Source organism: Geotrypetes seraphini, chromosome 10 (assembly GCF_902459505.1).
Source record: "Geotrypetes seraphini chromosome 10, aGeoSer1.1, whole genome shotgun sequence".
Classification (NCBI taxonomy): Eukaryota; Metazoa; Chordata; class Amphibia; order Gymnophiona; family Dermophiidae; genus Geotrypetes; species Geotrypetes seraphini.
Genome location: NC_047093.1, coordinates 38,367,906 through 38,384,951, shown reverse-complemented (window position 1 = coordinate 38,384,951; position 17,046 = coordinate 38,367,906). Strand labels below are relative to the sequence as shown.

General features: G+C 44.0%; 1 protein-coding gene and 1 long non-coding RNA gene across 6 annotated transcripts in view; one reads left to right on the top strand and one right to left on the bottom strand.

Moving 5' to 3' along the window:
* Positions 1–17,046, bottom strand: part of NTN1 (netrin 1) — a 357,430-nt gene that overhangs the window by 283,164 nt on the left and 57,220 nt on the right. The window lies entirely within an intron of this gene.
* The window catches only part of LOC117367686, a 46,591-nt gene that overhangs the window by 16,418 nt on the left and 13,127 nt on the right, over positions 1–17,046 (top strand). The window lies entirely within an intron of this gene.

Sequence of the window (17,046 nt, the reverse complement as noted above, 5' to 3'; positions counted from 1 at the left end):
AACGACAGAAAAGGGTTGAGCAAATTCCAAAATTCAGAATTGTAACAATATTGAAAATGCAGTTTGCATATCATTGAGATTATGACTCATCCTGTTATTACATACCCCCCTTTTTACAAAGCCGTGCTAGCAGCTGCCAGTTGCCCAAAGCCCGTAGAGATTTAAATTGTTTTTGTCTATCATATCTCCCACCTTTCCTCCAAAGTATACAGATTGAGATCTTTGTCTGTCCCCATACGCCTTATGAAGAAGACCAAAAACCATTTTATAGCCTTCCTCTGGACGACTCCATCCTTTTTATATCTTTTTGAAGATGCAGCCTCCAGAATTGTACACAATATTCTAAATGAGGTCTCACCAGAGTCTTATACAGGGGCATCAACACCTCCTTTTTCCTTCTGGCCATACCTCTCCCTATGCACCCTAGATTCCTAGCTTTCGCCATCACGTTTTCTACCTGTTTGGTCACCTTAAGATCATCACATACAATACAATCACATCCAAATCCCGCTCTTCGATTGTGCACAAAAGTTCTTCACCTCCTAAACTATACCATTCCTTCGGATTTTTTGTAGCCCAAATGCATGATCTTGCATTTCTTAGCATTAAATTTTAGCTGCAAAATTTCAGACCATTCTTCAAGCTTCGTCAGGCCTTTCGTTATGTTAGTCACACTATCCGGGGTGTCTACTCTGTTGTAGAGAGTTGCACAGGGACAGAAATCCCGCCCATCCCCGCCCGTCTCCACCAGGATCCTCTCCGTCCCCACTAGGATCCTTTCCGTCCCCACATGTCCCCCGTCCGGATCCTCTCCGTTCCCACCCGTCCCCGTCAGGATCCTCTCCGTCCCCACCCATCACCGCAAGGAATTACCTCCATCCCTGCCCGTCCCCATAAAAAGCAGCAATTACTTCTGACAGGATCATCAATTTCACAGTTTCTTTTGCTGTTTTCCTTGTGGAATCTCTTTGGTGTAACCCTTTTTTTGTTTTCTGTTCAGGTAATTAACTTATAAACCCCCTCTTTTACTAAGGCTGATGTGTCCATTATATTATATGGACGAACCCTGCTTCCAAATCCTTCCATCCCCGTGGGAGTCCCGTTGGCTAGAGGGGGGTTCCCATGGGAGTCCCGTGGGTTAGGGGGGGATTCCCGCGATCCCCGTTCCCATGCAGACCTCTACTCTGTTGCCTTAAAACACCTTTACAAAAAAGTGTGAGCTCTTAAAGATTTTCCTATTTTATGTACCATAACAATAGAGGATAGATGAACCCTCCCACTAAAATACATTAAAGCCTCCATTTATCAAGCTGCATAAGGTTTTGTTTTATCGCAGACTGCTGTGGTAAAAGCTCCGACACTCATATGTGTGTTGGAGTTTTTACCACAGTGGTCTGTGATAAAAACGATCCCTTACACAACTTGATAAAAGGGGACCTACGCTTTTTGCTTAATGTGCTATAATACAGAATTTTAATGTGCAGTTATTCCACACTTTTCTTGACACTTTTCATTTCAGTAATATGAAATGAAAAGAAAAGTGCCAAGAAAGGTGTGGACTAACTAGTGAGTTTCATGGCTCCACATCATTCTCTTCTTGGTTGGGTTGATAACTTTTCAGCGGCCTCTTGTATTGTGATGTCGTAGTGCCAAATTCCACCAATGCCTAAGAGTCAACCTCATCATTGATGTCACAATGGCTTGGTTTCCCTATACTTGTGCCCGTTTACCAGATGCCTTTGCCTCATTGAAATGAAAAGTGCCAAGAAAAGAGTGGAATAACTTCTAAGTTTCATGGCTCTACATCAGTCTCTTCTTATTTGGGCTGAGAACTTTTCAGTGGATTAGAAATCTCTAGAACTAAAAGTCCTTAATTGTAAATGTGAATGTTTATAGCAAGCTAATTAAACACTTTGGGGAAAGTAGAAATGACTGCATCCCAAAATTAAGGTTTAGTTTTTTTTAGATGGTCTTTTTTACTCTCCTCTTCATCCTCAGTATTTATTTATTTATTCAAAAGATTTATAACCTGCATATCCTGCAATTCTATGCGGGTAACAATACAACATACATAATAAAATAACCCACACTTACATAATAATTAAAAAACAGTAGACATACTCTCCAGTGCCCTCACTATAGGCAGCAGTTTTCCCCTTTATTCCCCCAATCGTGAGGCCTCTCCCCACTAAAGGTTGGTTTTTTTTTTTTTAAACTAATGGGCCTACAGCAAACAATGCACATTTAACTGTTTTAGTGCATGTGAATTGTTAGAGAATAACCCCCTATATTACAAGCTGATTGAACAGGTGGAGAGGCATTTTTTAAAAAAAAGTCTACGTCCAACTTGGACGTTTCCAGCTGAACGTCCAAAGTTGGAGGTACAAAAATAGCCATTTTCGAATGGCAAATTGTTGGACTTCCAAATATATATATTTAAAACATTTTGGCCACTAGAACATCTTTCTTTATATCCCATTTTCAATCAGAAAAACATCCAGGTTAAAAACATCCTAATCCTGACTCAAGGGCTTCAAGGTAAAATAACACTATTCGCCGATGACGCCAAACTATGTAATATAGTAAGTAAATGCAGTTTACAGAATTATATGGCGCAGGACCTGCTTACATTGGAAAGTTGGTCCTCAACTTGGCAGCTAGGCTTCAATGCTAAGAAATGTAAGATCATGCACCTCGAAAGCGGAAATCCATGCAGGACGTACTTCTTGAACGGAGAAACTTTAACTAGGACTTCAGCAGAACGAGATTTAGGAGTAATCATCAGTGCAGACATGAAAACTGCCAATCAAGTGGAGAAGGCTTCATCTAAGGCAAGGCAGATATTGGGTTGTATCAATAGAAGTTTCGTCAGCCGTAAGCCTGAAGTCATAATGCCGTTGTACAGGGCCATGGTGAGACTTCATCTGGAGTACTGTGTGCAATTCTGGAGGCCACATTACAGTAAAGATGTGCGCAGAATTGAATCAGTTCAGCGGACGGCCACCAGGATGATCTCGGGGCTCAAGGGTCTCTCGTACGAAGAGAGTCTGAACAAATTGCAGCTCTACACTCTCGAGGAACGTAGGGAGAGGGGAGACATGATCGAAACATTTAAGTACCTCATGGGACGTGTCGAAGTGGAAGATGATATTTTCTTTCTCAAGGGACCCTCAGCCACAAGAGGGCACCCGCTCAAATTCAGGGGCGGAAAATTTCATGGTGACACCAGAAAGTATTTCTTCACAGAGAGAATGGTTGATCATTGGAACAAGCTTCCAGTGCAGGTGATCGAGGCAGACAGCATGCCAGACTTTAAGAATAAATGGGATACCCATGTGGGATCCCTACGAGGGTCAAGATAAGGAAATTGGGTCATTAGGGCATAGACAGGGGGTGGGTAAGCAGAGTGGGCAGACTTGATGGGCTGTAGCCCTTTTCTGCCATCATCTTCTATGTTTCTATGGGTGGGACCAGCAAAGTAATGGACTGGCCACATAGACATCCTGACATAGCTATGGGATACCTTAGAGCAGTGGTTCCCAACCCTGTCCTGGAGGAACACCAGGCCAATTGGGTTTTCAGGCTAGCCCTAATGAATATGCATGAAGCAAATTTGCATGCCTATCACTTCCATCATATGCAAATCTCTCTCATGCATATTCATTAGGGCTAGCCTGAAAACCCGATTGGCCTGGTGTTCCTCCAGGACAGGGTTGGGAATCACTGCCTTAAGAGAGCACTGTATATCTCACCATAACCCCCTTATCATTTAGGGTGTGTCCCCAACCCTCCCCATCCTACTATACCCTCCTGTGTACCACCCGAATAGCACTTATGGCTGCAGGTGGCACCTATATGGCAGTTTAGTAGGGTTTGGGTGGGCTCACATGTTCTACCATAAATGTAGTGGTTAGAGTGGGTTATGGGCCTGGGTCCTCCTCTCTATGGTTCATTAGCCCACCCACCAAGCTACTTAAGACAGCTGTGTGCAGGTGTACTAGGCTTCCCCATACCAGATGCTGCTGTTTTAGAGATAAGTTGTACAGTGGAACCTCGGTCGGCGAGTAACCTGGTTTGCGAGTATTTTGCAAGACCAGCAAAACACTCAGCAAACTTTTGACTCGCAAACCAAGCACTGCCCCGATAAACGAGTACTTACATCCCAGGAAGCGCCGCTTCAGGGGATTCCTCTTCCGTCTAGCCTTCCACGTCAAGTGTCTTCCGTAGTTTGGAGGGCCTCTGTCTGGGCCTGCGCGGCCGGGTGCCGTCCTGCCTGCGCGTTGCGTGTGACGCACACAGCATCAATTATCTGCATTGTGCGTGTCATGCGCAGCGTGCGGGTGGGGCGGCGCTTAGCTGCGTGGGCTCAGGTGGGGGCTTTCCAGCATGCGGGGGGCATCTGACGTGGAGGGCTGGCCGGCGGATGGAGGAGGCATCCCACTGAAGCGGCACTGCGGGGTTCTCCAGCGGCTGGCGGACATTAGATGCATCCCCCCGAAGCGGCACTGTGGGGTTCTTCTTCGGATGACGGACGGAGGAGGTGGACGGAGGAGACGCTGCTGCAGCACCCGGCACCCGACAGGTACAGACCCCGGGTTCTGGAATGAATCGTCGGTGTTGCCACTATTTTCTATGGGGAACTTTGCTTTGATAAACGAGCGTTTTGGATTACGAGCATGCTCCTGGAACGGATTATGCTCATAATCCAAGGTACCACTGTATGTACTTTTTTGTTCTCATTTTTGTGTCAGTGAGCACTGGGGGAGTGTGTGTGTGTGTGTGGGGGGGTGTCTTACTTTGATGCATGCAGTGGTCATTTGGTCACTTGTGGGAAACTTTGTGGCACTTAAACTAAACCTTAGGTTTGTATACCGCACCATCTCCACAAGCGTAGAGCTCGGCACGGTTTATAGGGTTAGGTAGAAAAGGAGCTACAATGAAGGGTTATAGGAAAGGAGCTAGGAAGATAAAGAAGGTCAGGGTACCAAAGAGCGGGAGGTGTTAGATTTTTGAAAAGAGCCAAGTTTTCAGGTGTTTGCGGAAGGATTGAAGGGAGCTTGAAATTCTGAGCGGGGATGTGAGGTTGTTCCAGAGTTCTGTGGTTCTAAAGGGGAGGGATGTTCCTAGTTTTCCTACGCGGGATATACCTTTTGCAGAGGGGAATGATAGTTTCAGTTTTTGGGAGGATCTAGTGGAATTAGGGTTAGAGGAGTTCCAGAAGCGTGGGATAACGGGAGGGAGGATGCCATGTAGGTTCTTGAAGGCTAAATAGGCACATTTAAAGAGGACTCTGGAGTGAACTGGGAGCCAGTGAAGTTTGGACAGGAGTGGGGAGACGTGGTCGAACTTGCCTTTAGCGAAAATAAGCTTGGCCGCGGCGTTCTGGATTAGACCCTTTAAAAAAGGTCCAGTTCCAAAAGTATACGTTCCATCCAGGATGTTTTGCAAAATGTTTGATTATCGCTGCAAGAAGTCCATGTCTACCCCGCCCTTGAGACCGCCCATAACACGCCTCCATCGTGCCCATCTTGTGCTTTGAACGTACAGAGGCTGGAACACCTCGCTAGACGTATAGAAAGATGGTTTAGATTATCGGCACTTGGACATCCTGGCGATTAGGACGTCCAAGTGCCAATTTAGGATGTTTTGGGGGACGTCTTTGTTTTTTGATCATGAGCCTGAAAGCCAGTTAAGCGACAGTTACATCTGCAACTGAGAGGTGAGAACTTTGGAGATCAGTAATTACAAAACACAAAAGATGTAGATATCGTTCTCTGCATAGCCATTTATAGTAATAGTTATTTATAGATTTATAAACTGAAATATTTACAAAAAGAGCAAGATTCACATTGGGAGATTAGAATGTCAAAAGAAAAAAAAAAAAAAAAATGCTTGCAATAATCAGTCTTGAATGACTTGCTCTAGGTCCATGGCTGCCTTCTCCTACTCCCCACAGCCACTGAAGGGAAAGTAAGAGACATGATCTGAGCCAATGATATCTGCTGTGAAGGCAGGGCGGGCCGGATGACATCATCAGATCATTGAGAGAAAGGGCAATTTTCAAGGGAGAGGAGGGTTGGTTATAACCAAAAATTAGAAACCATATTTATAAGTAAGGCATTTTGGTGTGTAATTGTTTGCTGGACTTTGGCACACCAGGGGTGCTCCAAGGTCTCAAGCAACCAAAGAGACAAATATTCCACCAACACAGTTACACTAAAGTGCTTTTCTTGGATAAGAGGTTCTCTGTATCTCGGAAAGAGATCCGTTTCTGCATGTTCACATGTCCATAATATGAGCTTTTGCATTTGGGGCTGGATTCTTGGAAGAGTGCTGTTAATAGCTGCTGATTGTGTGTCAATCATGCAGTAGCGCCATTTGGAGCATTGCAGGCTACATGAAAAGGTAGGTGCTGGAAATGTAGGCCAGGGTTTTAAAGGCTTATATTTCCAGCGCCTACCTTCCATGAGAATCAAGTCTAAAGAGCCGCCTAAGGGTGCTTAAAGGTGCTTCCAGCATTAACAATGGCTGTAGACACCCTTAGGTGCCTCTTTAGTTGGCACACTGAAAACTCCACGCACATTTGCACCCCGATAATTGCATGCACAGACAAGTGCACGCAATATATTGCCGCCCCATCAATTGTGCCCTGTGAAATCTGCCATGAGTGGATATCTGGAAGGTCCTGATTTGCTCAGACTCCTCAAGCCCCTCCCAAGGGACAGGGCTTGAGGAGTCTGAGCAAATCAGGGCCTTCCAGATATCCACTTATGCAAAGGGTTCCCATAATCATCATGGAAACCTTACCCTAACACTAGATACAAAGTGAAACTTTTAAGTTTAGCCCCCTCAAAAAAATAGGGTTATTTTTTAACCCTCAACAAGGCAAAATTATATCCAATTGTCAGAGTGCATTTGACGGGTCACCTCCCATTCAGTGCACGCATTTGCCATGCATGCAGTTGTTAGGGCACAATTGTCCTGCGTGCATTTGACAGGTCACCCTTTACTCAGGACAAAGGCATCATTTTGGGGAGACATCCAAGGGTGTCTCAATTTTTTAATAACATTTTAATTGGTGTAGTCAATTACTGCACTGATTGGACCACTGCCTAACTAATTTCCATGGTGTCCTATCCATATCTCATTTTAAGGATGGGGGGGAAGAATTCCAACAATATATTTTATTTAACAATCTATTCCTATATGTGGACAATGCATGCCTGTTCCAGAAAGTACATTCCTTTAGTTCTGGGTAGAAAATTTGTTAGAGCCATTTTAAATTTGGGGTGGCCAGCCCAGTGTTCCCGCTAAGCTGCGCTGGGGTGCGTTGGCGCACAAAATATTACCTCGCAGCGCACATGTTTCTCGTCACAGCGCACACAGTGTAGAGCACAGTTCTTCAACCGCCGGTCCGCAAACAAAATCTTGCCGGTCCGCGAAGGATTCGGTCCCCGCCGCAACGAAAGGCCGGCGTCAGCTGACTTGCAACTTCCTGTTGCAGTCGCTGTGCCGGGACTCCTGCCTTCGCCGGGACTCCTGCCTTCCACCGCGTTTTCCTCCTGCCTTGTCTCCGCACCTCCAGACCAGCAGCGGCAGCTGTGTATGCTTTTAACTTCGGCACAGAGCTGCCCCTAATCAATAGTTTAGCGCGGTTTCATAAGGCAGCCTCGGGGCCTTTGCTAGGCCGGCCCACATCGCATCATCGAAGCGGGCCGGCTATCAAAGGCCCCGAGGCTGCCTCATGAAACCGCGCTAAACTATTGATTAGGGGCAGCTCTGTGCCGAAGTTAAAAGCATACAGAGCTGCCGCTGCTGGTCTGAACTCTTGGGCCGCTGAAGGAGGGCAAAAAGCAGCTGTCCTGGAGGTTTCCCTTCCTCTCGCCTTTACAGGTTCCTTTTTTCCACCTTTTTTTTTTTCCTTCAAACGGCAACGGGCCCCAGCATCGACATCAATCAAGTAAGTTCCACTGTCAATCAAGCGGTTCTGCTCGGCCAAAGCTTCCCCTGTGACATGAGCCACCCTCAGGGGAAAGAAAGTGACCCACAAAGGTGAGGGGAAGGGGGGCAGATGATGGAAGTTGGGGGGGGGGAGAGAGAGAGAGAGAGAAGGGGCAGATGATGGAATGGAGGAGATGAGAGAGAGAGAGAAGGGGACAGATGATGGAAGTGAGAAGAAGGGAGAGAGAGCAGAAGGCAGATGGATGTCAGTTGAGAAGGGAGAGCAGATGCTGAATGGAAGTGGGGAAAGAACACATACTGGATGGAAGGAGGAGATAAATAAAGGGGGAAGAAAATAGTAAGATAATGGAGGGGTGAGGGAAAGGGGTGACAAGCTGTGTGTAGACACAGTGAAAAGAGGGAAACGGGACTAAATAGTAAGAAAGAATTTAATTTAGATGGAGGCAGAAAATAGAGAAGGAAGACCAGAGAAGAAAAGGGAAGAGAGAGCAGAGAATGATCAGATCTGAGTGGAGGAAATGAGAAGAGAGATATGCTAAAAACCACAGGGGGGAGGGAAGGATAGAGATGCCAGACCATGAGGGGAACAGAAGGAAGATGATGGATGCTAGACCAAATTGGGGGGTGGGGGGGGGGCAGGAGGAGAGATGGCAGGGAAAGACAGACAGTGAATGGAAGGGGCAGATGCTGGACTGAAGAGACAGAGAAGGTTATCATGCTGCTGTACCGGGCCATGGTACGCCCTCACCTGGAGTACTGCGTCCAGCACTGGTACTTTAAGAAGGACACGGTACTACTCGAAAGGATCCAGAGAAGAGCAACTAAAATGGTTAAGGGGCTGGAGGAGTTGCCGTACAGCGAAAGATTAGAGAAACTGGGCCTCTTCTCCCTTGAGCAGAGGAGATTGAGAGGGGACATGATAGAAACATTCAAGGTACTGAAGGGAATAGACTTAGTAGCTAAGGCAGGGAGAACGAGAGGGCACTCTCTAAAGTTGAAAGGGGATAGATTCCATACAAACGTAAGGAAGTTCTGTGGTAGAAAGCAACATATTTATTTGGCTCATAACTTGCTGGCGCCCGATATTTTTAGCTCACAGTGAAAAAAGTTTGCTCACAACACCCGCCTGCTTAGAGGGAACACTGGTGGCCACCAGTTCTTGTTGGTAGAGACATCTTTTTTCTCCAAAAAAAAGTCAGCTAATGTTGGCGTGAGTGTATTTCTGCAGTGGCTGCACCAGAGGAACACTTGGATAGCACATACTGTGAATAGTATAGCTGACAGCTCACATCAACAAGAAATACTTGAGAAAAACATTACCTTGCAGATTAAACAAGTTTTCCTAGCATGGTATAGCAGGAAAAAGCTTTCTAATGGTAAAGATGGCACTCGACTGCCGAATATAAAACGCCATTCTGCATAGGATGTCTAGGCCAGAAGAGTATGAACTGGAATATGGAATGGAAACGTAATGAAGTGTCCAAAAAACGATGTATAAATCAATAAACAGGATGGATCATCTAATTGTTACATATAATTTATGTTTAAAACAGATGAGAAAAGACCTCAAAAAACCCCTGGAATATGGATCTAAAAGACCATAGCCAATTGGGGTTGGTTTTCATCACTGGTCAAAAAACCCCTGTGTGGATTTTAATTTTTAACTTATTGTGTGATATTATTTTTAATCTTTATCAAATATATGCAATATTTATATTTCTTTTTCTAAAACTTTTATCAAAATCTCTCTTGTTAATGATTGAGCATGAAAAAACCAGCACCTCTGAACATGATTCAATGCTGAAAGAACACCATAATCTTTAAATGTCAAGCACTTATCTTAGTGACCCATTGCCGGTGTAAACCAATTTTTCAAATTGCTCATATATTCCGTAGTGTAGCTGCGTTTTGGATGCAAAGATTGAAAAACGCAGCTACACTATTAAAAATAATATCACACAATAAGTTAAAAATTAAAATCCACACAGGGGTTTTTTGACCAGTGATGAAAACCAACCCCAATTGGCTATGGTCTTTTAGATCCATATTCCAGGGTTTTTTTTAGGTCTTTTCTCCTCTGTTTTAAACATTATATGTAACAATTAGGTGATCTATCCTGTTTATTGATTTAGGCCAGAAGAGTAACCATATATTCCCTCAATTAATTCAATTCCACGTACTATTTAAGTTTTGCAATTAACGGTTCAACTTCATCTGGATCGTCAGAATGCCAGCAAAGTAGAATAACTTCAGCTGGTTGGAGTTGTCATAGATCCAAACGCTGGAGTGAGCAAAGCATATACTTTTTTGATTTTCTTTTAATGTATAGTGATACTTAGATTAATGATTGCAACGACACCTCCACCTGGCAAGAATAATCAAAAAATATATAAAATGAAGAAAAATTTAAACACAAGGGTGTGCTTAAAGAAAATCAAAAAAGTAGGTGCCAGCGTTTGGATCTATGATGAGTCCAGCCAGCTGAAGTTAGACTACTTTTCTGGCATTCTGACAATCTAGCTGAAGTTGAACCTTTAGTTGCAAAACTTAGTAGGTGGAATTGAATGAATTGAGGGAATATATGGTTTTTCTTTTACTTGTTCTGAAGATACTAGAGGGTTGCAATAGGTCAGAAGAGTGACACAAAAGTTGGGTCATTCACAGTTCCCAATGTATTTTATAAGAACATAAGAATAGCCAAACTGGGTCAGACCAGTGGTTCGTCTAGCTCAGTATCCTGCTTCCTACCATGGCCAATGTAGGTCACAAGTACCTGGCAAAAAACCAAGAAATAGCAAGATTCCATACTATCCCCATATTTATCTCAACAGCATACTATGGACATTGCTTCCAGGAACTTGCCCAAACCCTTTATAAACCCAGATACACTAATCGATGTTGCCATATCATCTGGCAACGAGCCCCAGAGCTTAACCATTTGCTGAGTGAAAAAAATATTTCCTTCTATTTGTTTTAAAAGTACAGGCAGTCGTCAGGTTAAGAACAAGCTATGTTTTTGAAGCTGTAATTAAGTCAGATTTGTATGCAACTCAGAGCTTGTAGATTTTAAGATTCTTGCTGCTTACCTCTGCTCCCAGCTGACAAAAGGGCCAACTGTCCCTACCAGTGTTCCCTCTTAAGGGTCCAACCGCTTAATCTACTGAAATGTTAAGAAACAGTTGATTATTACCAAGATAAGTGAAAATTATAAAACAAATTTAAAAAAATTAAGAGGGTTAAATAAAAAGTAATCAAGTTCTAAGATGGAGCCCAAACCGGTGAGGAGTTAACACATGAATCTCCCCGTAGAATAACACCTAGAGTGGGACGGAGGAGTGGTGTTTCTGAGGTCTTGTGGCTAAATATAGTAAGTATTTTCTAAAGGAGAGAGGAAAAAACAATGAAGATGTTAAGAGGGCCTAAGAAAAATTGGATTCAAGCCCTCTTAAGGTACAGCATGCACAACCACACACTTGTTAATGAGGCTATACATCATTCCTGAATCCGCTGCAGGAGAAGTGTAGGACTCTAAGCTACTGGAAATACTGCTCAGTGAAATCAAATGAAGCCTCAACCAGGTTCTTAAATATGAGTGGTATTTAAGTCAGGCATCTGTAACTCAGGGACTGCTTGTATTTGCATGTAGCTTTATTTAATGTCCCTTAGGGCTCCTTTTACGAAGGCGCGTTAGGGCCTTAACGCGTGGAATAGCGTGCACTAAAATGCCACGCGTACTAGCCGCTACTGCCTCCTCTTGAGCAGGTGGTAGTTTTTCAGCTAGTGCACGCTATAGTGTGCACTAAAAACACTAGCGCACCTTTGTAAAAGGAGCCCTTAGTCTTCATACTTTTGAAAGAGTAAAAAAATCAATTCACTTTTACCTATTCTACACCATTCAGGATTTTGTAGACCTCAGCTTTCTCTTTTCCAAGATGAAGAGCCCTACTTCTTCAGCCTTTCTTCATATGAGGAGTACCCTTTATGCACAGTTCACAGAAGTGTGCTCTTAATCATTCTGGTCACTATTCTTTGAACTTTTTCTAATTCTGCTAAATCTTTTTTGAGATACAGTGACCAAAACTGAACACAGTAGTCAAGGTGAGGTCGCACCATGGAGCGATGTGTGTGTGTTAGGTGCCATCAGCTCGTGTTCGAGTCCTAGCGACTCGATGATTTAAAGAGCCATAAAGAAGTCGGTCAAGTGCTAGTCCAACGAGGTCTTCCAGCATCATCCCTATAGTAGATGTCAATGTTATCCAGCCACCTAGTTGTGGGTCACCCTCTTTGCCTAGTTCCTTCGATCTTTCCAAACAAGATGTTCTTCTACAGTTATTTCTCTCTTCTAACAGTCTGACCAAAATAAGATAATCATAACTTCATCATGTGGGACACATAAGAACATAAGAATTGCCGCTGTTGGGTTAGACCAGTGGTCCATCGTGCCCAGCAGTCCGCTCACGCAGAAGCCCTTGGTCAAAGACCAGCGCCCTGAGACTAGCCCTACCTGCGTACGTTCTGGTTCAGCAGGAACTTGTCTAACTTTGTCTTGAATCCCTGGAGGGTGTTTTCCCCTATGACAGACTCTTGAAGAGCGTTCCAGTTTTCTACCACTCTCTGAGTGAAGAAGAACTTTCTTACATTCGTACGGAATCTATCCCCTTTCAATTTTAGACAGTGCCCTTTCATTCTCCCTACCTTGGAGAGGGTGAACAACCTGTCCTTATCTACTAAGTCTATCCCCTTCAGTACCTTGAATGTTTCGATCATGTCCCCTCTCAATCTCCTCTGTTCGAGGGAGAAAAGGCCCAGTTTCTCTAATCTTTCACTATACGGAAACTCCTCCAACCCCTTAACCATCTTAGTCGCCCTTCTCTGGACCCTTTCAAGTAGCATCATGTCCTTCTTCATGTACGGTGACCAGTGCTGGACGCAGTACTCCAGGTGAGGGCGCACCATGGCCCGGTACAGTGGCATGATAACCTTCTCCGATCTGTTTGTGATCCCCTTCTTTATCATTTCTAGCAATCTGTTCACCCTTTTTACCACCGCCACACATTGCGTGGACGGCTTCATCGACTTGTCTATCATAACTCCCAAGTCTCTTTCCTGGGAGTTCTCTCCAAGTACCACCCTGGACATCCTGTATTCGTGCATGAGATTTTTGTTACCTACAAACAACATCCAGTCTGATCTCTTCCAAAATCAATTTGTTCATTTTCCTGATGGTGCAGTGGAGCAATACAGAGACTGGGGGAGAGTGTGGTGCAGTGGTTCAAGCTACAGCCTCCGCACCCTGAGGTTGTGGGTTCCAACCCACGCTGCTCCTTGTGACCCTGGGCAAGTCACTTAATGCCCTCATTGCCCCAGGTGCATTAGATAGACTGTGAGCCCGCCGGGACAGACAGGGAAAACTGCTCAAGTACCTGAATAAATGCATGTGAAACTGTTCTGAGCTCCCCTGGGAGAACGGTATAGAAAATTGAATAAATAAAAAATTATTATATTCTTGGTTTTATTTACCATTCCTTTCCTAATTCTCCCTAACATTCAGTTTCTTTGCCTTTTTTTTGCCCATCACATTGGGCAGAAGATTTCAGCATATTGTCTATGACACCTTTTTATTTATTTATTCATTCAATTTTTCTATACTGTTCTCCCAAGGGAGCTCAGACCAGTTTACATTAATTTATTCAGGTACTCAAGCATTTTTCCTTGTCTGTCTCGGTGGGCTCACAATCTAATGTACCTGGGGTATTGACCCCTAAAGTGGACCCGAACATCAGGTAAGTATGATTTGGATTTTTCAAGGGCTTATTGAATGTAGAATCTTTTAGAAAATGCATATAGGTATATGCAGAAATACTCATGTATATGCCAGCACATACAGTGGGAACAGCCACATACAGAGCACAGAATTGCAAAAAGATTGAATCACCAAATTCAGATTTAAAAATGTTTTCCAGAAATCTATGGGGGCAGTTATATAATTTGGTGCTAAGAAGTAGGTACCACAATGGGTACCAATTCTATAATGTCCCTTAGTCATATCTAGGCCATTGTCAAATTCTAGCACAAACCAATTTTGGGGCACCAAAAATTAAGCATGAAAACTTATGCCAGATCAATGGCTGGTATAAGTAGGTAGGCCTAAGTGTATTAATCAACCTGCACAACTGATAGTATTCTTGGCGATATGCCCATGGTCTGCCCATGCGAATACTTGCAGTTATATGCTGTAGCACTTAGGCCATACTTTATGGAATAGAGGTCTATACAATACTGAGTGGAGTGGAAATATGGAGAAAATATTTCTTCACATAACATGTAATTAAACTCTGGAATTCATTGCTGGAGAATGTGGTGAAATCAGTTAGCTTAGCAGGGCTTTAAAAGATTTGGATAATTTCCTAAAATAGAAGTCCGTTTTATTTATTTATTTCATTTTCTATCCCGTCATCCCCAAAGAGCTGAGGATGGGTTACAGGTTAATATACATAATATACAGTTAACAGGCTACAGTTTGCCATAGTTATAGTACAAGGCTTTGGTTTAGTTTTTTGTACAAGCTACTCGGGATCTAGTTAGGTATTTGGGACCTGGGTTGGCCACTGTTGGAAACAGAATACTGGGCTTGACGGATTTTCAGTCTGTCCCAGTAGAGCAATTCATATGTTCTAATAGAGACTAATGCAGACACATGTCTCATTGCTGATTATTTATGCCAAAGACACATGAACGTGGTGTGTACTTCTAGGAATCCATTTATAGAATTCCCCCTGTAAAGTGTCAATATCAACAAATACAATCAACGCATTCTGTTTCTACAAAACGTACTTAGAATGCTGGAAACCTTCAAGGAAGGATTTTTAGATCAACTTGCTCTCCATTTTGTGTAACAAATGATCAGGTTCATTATATTTTTTTCCCTTTTGCTGAGTTAGTCTCTCGAATTGAGCAGGCTTTGGCATTTGATGGGGAAAACACACTGAGCAACACGGTTGGGAGCATCTGTTTGAACTCAGATGCTCATAATGGCTTATGTGATCTTATTGCCAAGTAGTCAAGAAGAAAAAGAAAATGTAAGAGGAAAATCATTCCTGTTGGATATGAGGGTCAGTGTTATAAAGAATTTAAAAACTGTGTTATACAGGAGGTAACTTATGCTCTTATGCCTGAAGAATAAACCTAAAAAACGTAAATAAGGAACTGAGACCAAGAAAAAGAATGAAATGTGTCAAAGTATTTTATCAGTAGTCCTGCAAAAATGAGGGACAAGTAATCTCTTTAAACATGAAGCTTCATTCTACATCTACTTCTCCTAGGCAGTGGTGTAGTGAGGGAGGTTAGTGCTCGTGGCGGTGGCATCTTGTATCACCATACTGTGTACCCCCACTCTTCCTGCCACTTGAAAGCCCCACCTCCCACCCCCTGTGTACCTTTTGAAATGTTCACCGAAAGGAGCAGCATCTTCCACCTGCTGCGCACGCCGGCCTCGGCTTCCTTCTGACATCACGTCCTGGTCCCGCAACCAGGAAGTGATGTCAGAAGGGAACAGAGGCCGGTGTGAGCAGCAAGTGGAAGATGCTGCTTGTGCCGGTGAACATTTAAGGAGGTACAAAGAGGGGCAGAGAGGAGAAGCACAGGCACCCTTGCGAAAACGGTGCCCAGGGTAGTCTGCTACTCTACCCCCCCTTACTATACCACTGCTCCTAGGTTAGGTTATTTATATATCAATTATATCTTAGCTGGCTTATATTGAACAGTAGTTAGGTACTCCGAGTATTTTCCATATCTGTCCTGGTGGGCCCACAATCTAGCTATGGGGCCTGGGTAGCTTGCCTAAGGTTATAGGGAGTGTGCTAGAATTGAACCTACAACTGCAGAGTTCTGAGGCAGCATCTGTAACCACTAGACTATTCCTCCACTCCAAACAATTTAACACTGGAGAATATGTAGGGCTACCAGATTTTCCTTTGAGAAAATCCAGACCCATGGCCACACCCCCAGTTCCCCCTTCTTTCCTGCCCCCCAGCCCCAACCCCAGACAACATCTGCTCATGTGCGGACATGACGCAATGACATTTCCGTGTTGCGTCCAAGCATGCTCGGATGCCCCTTCCCAAAGCGATTATGTTGGGAAGCTTTTCAAAATCCGGACAAAGTGCCAGGTTTTGAAAAGCCGTCCGGGGAAATCCGGACGTCTGGTAACCCTAAGAATATGGGGACATGAAGTAAAATATGTTCATCTTTAGTCATCATACTCAGTGGCATGCAATGAGGGCTTTCAGGGGATTTGGTGAATCCCCAGCTCTATAGCCTTGCTTTTTAATTTTTTGGTTTACTTTTTTGCTTGATGCAGTTTGATTTGTTCAGTAGGCAGCTTGTGTAACCAGTCAAACTGCACCAAACAAAATGTAATCCTCCCCCTCCAAAATAAAAAAGCAGGGCTCTTGGGCTGGGGATTCTCCGAACCCCCTGAAGGCCCTGGCAGTACTGATCTGAATCTGATTGGCTGAGCAGCACCTGCCTGTTGCCTGCTCAACCAATAACATTTAGAGCAGTACCCTCAGGGCCTTTAAGGGGTGGGGTGAATTCCCTGAAGGCCCTGAGCGTACACCATTGTCAGCAATGTATAATGTGAAAAAAACACGTGCCACCATGAGAGTAGCTTGTTATACAGTACACCCCCGAAATTTGCGGGGGTTCCGTTTCAGGAACACGCATGAATTTTGAAAAACTGAAAATACGGTTTTTCAGCTGATCGAAGGCAGGAGAGAGCAGCTGGGATGCCGGCAGGTGCTTAAATTGTACTTACGAAGCCAGGCACATTTTCCAACCGCCTCTTCCTGGTACTAAAGTCATGGTTACACCAATCAGGAGCTGCTTTGATATGCCAGATAGTGTGTCAAAGCAGCTCCTGATTGATGTAACCATGACTTTAGTACTAGGAAGAGGAGGTCGGAAATTACCGCGAATTACTGAGTCCGCAATTTGCGAACTGCGAATTCACAGGGGTTTACTGTACACACAATTTTCACACCCAAATCAGTTATCCAAAAGCTAAGACTAACATTTGCATAGCTT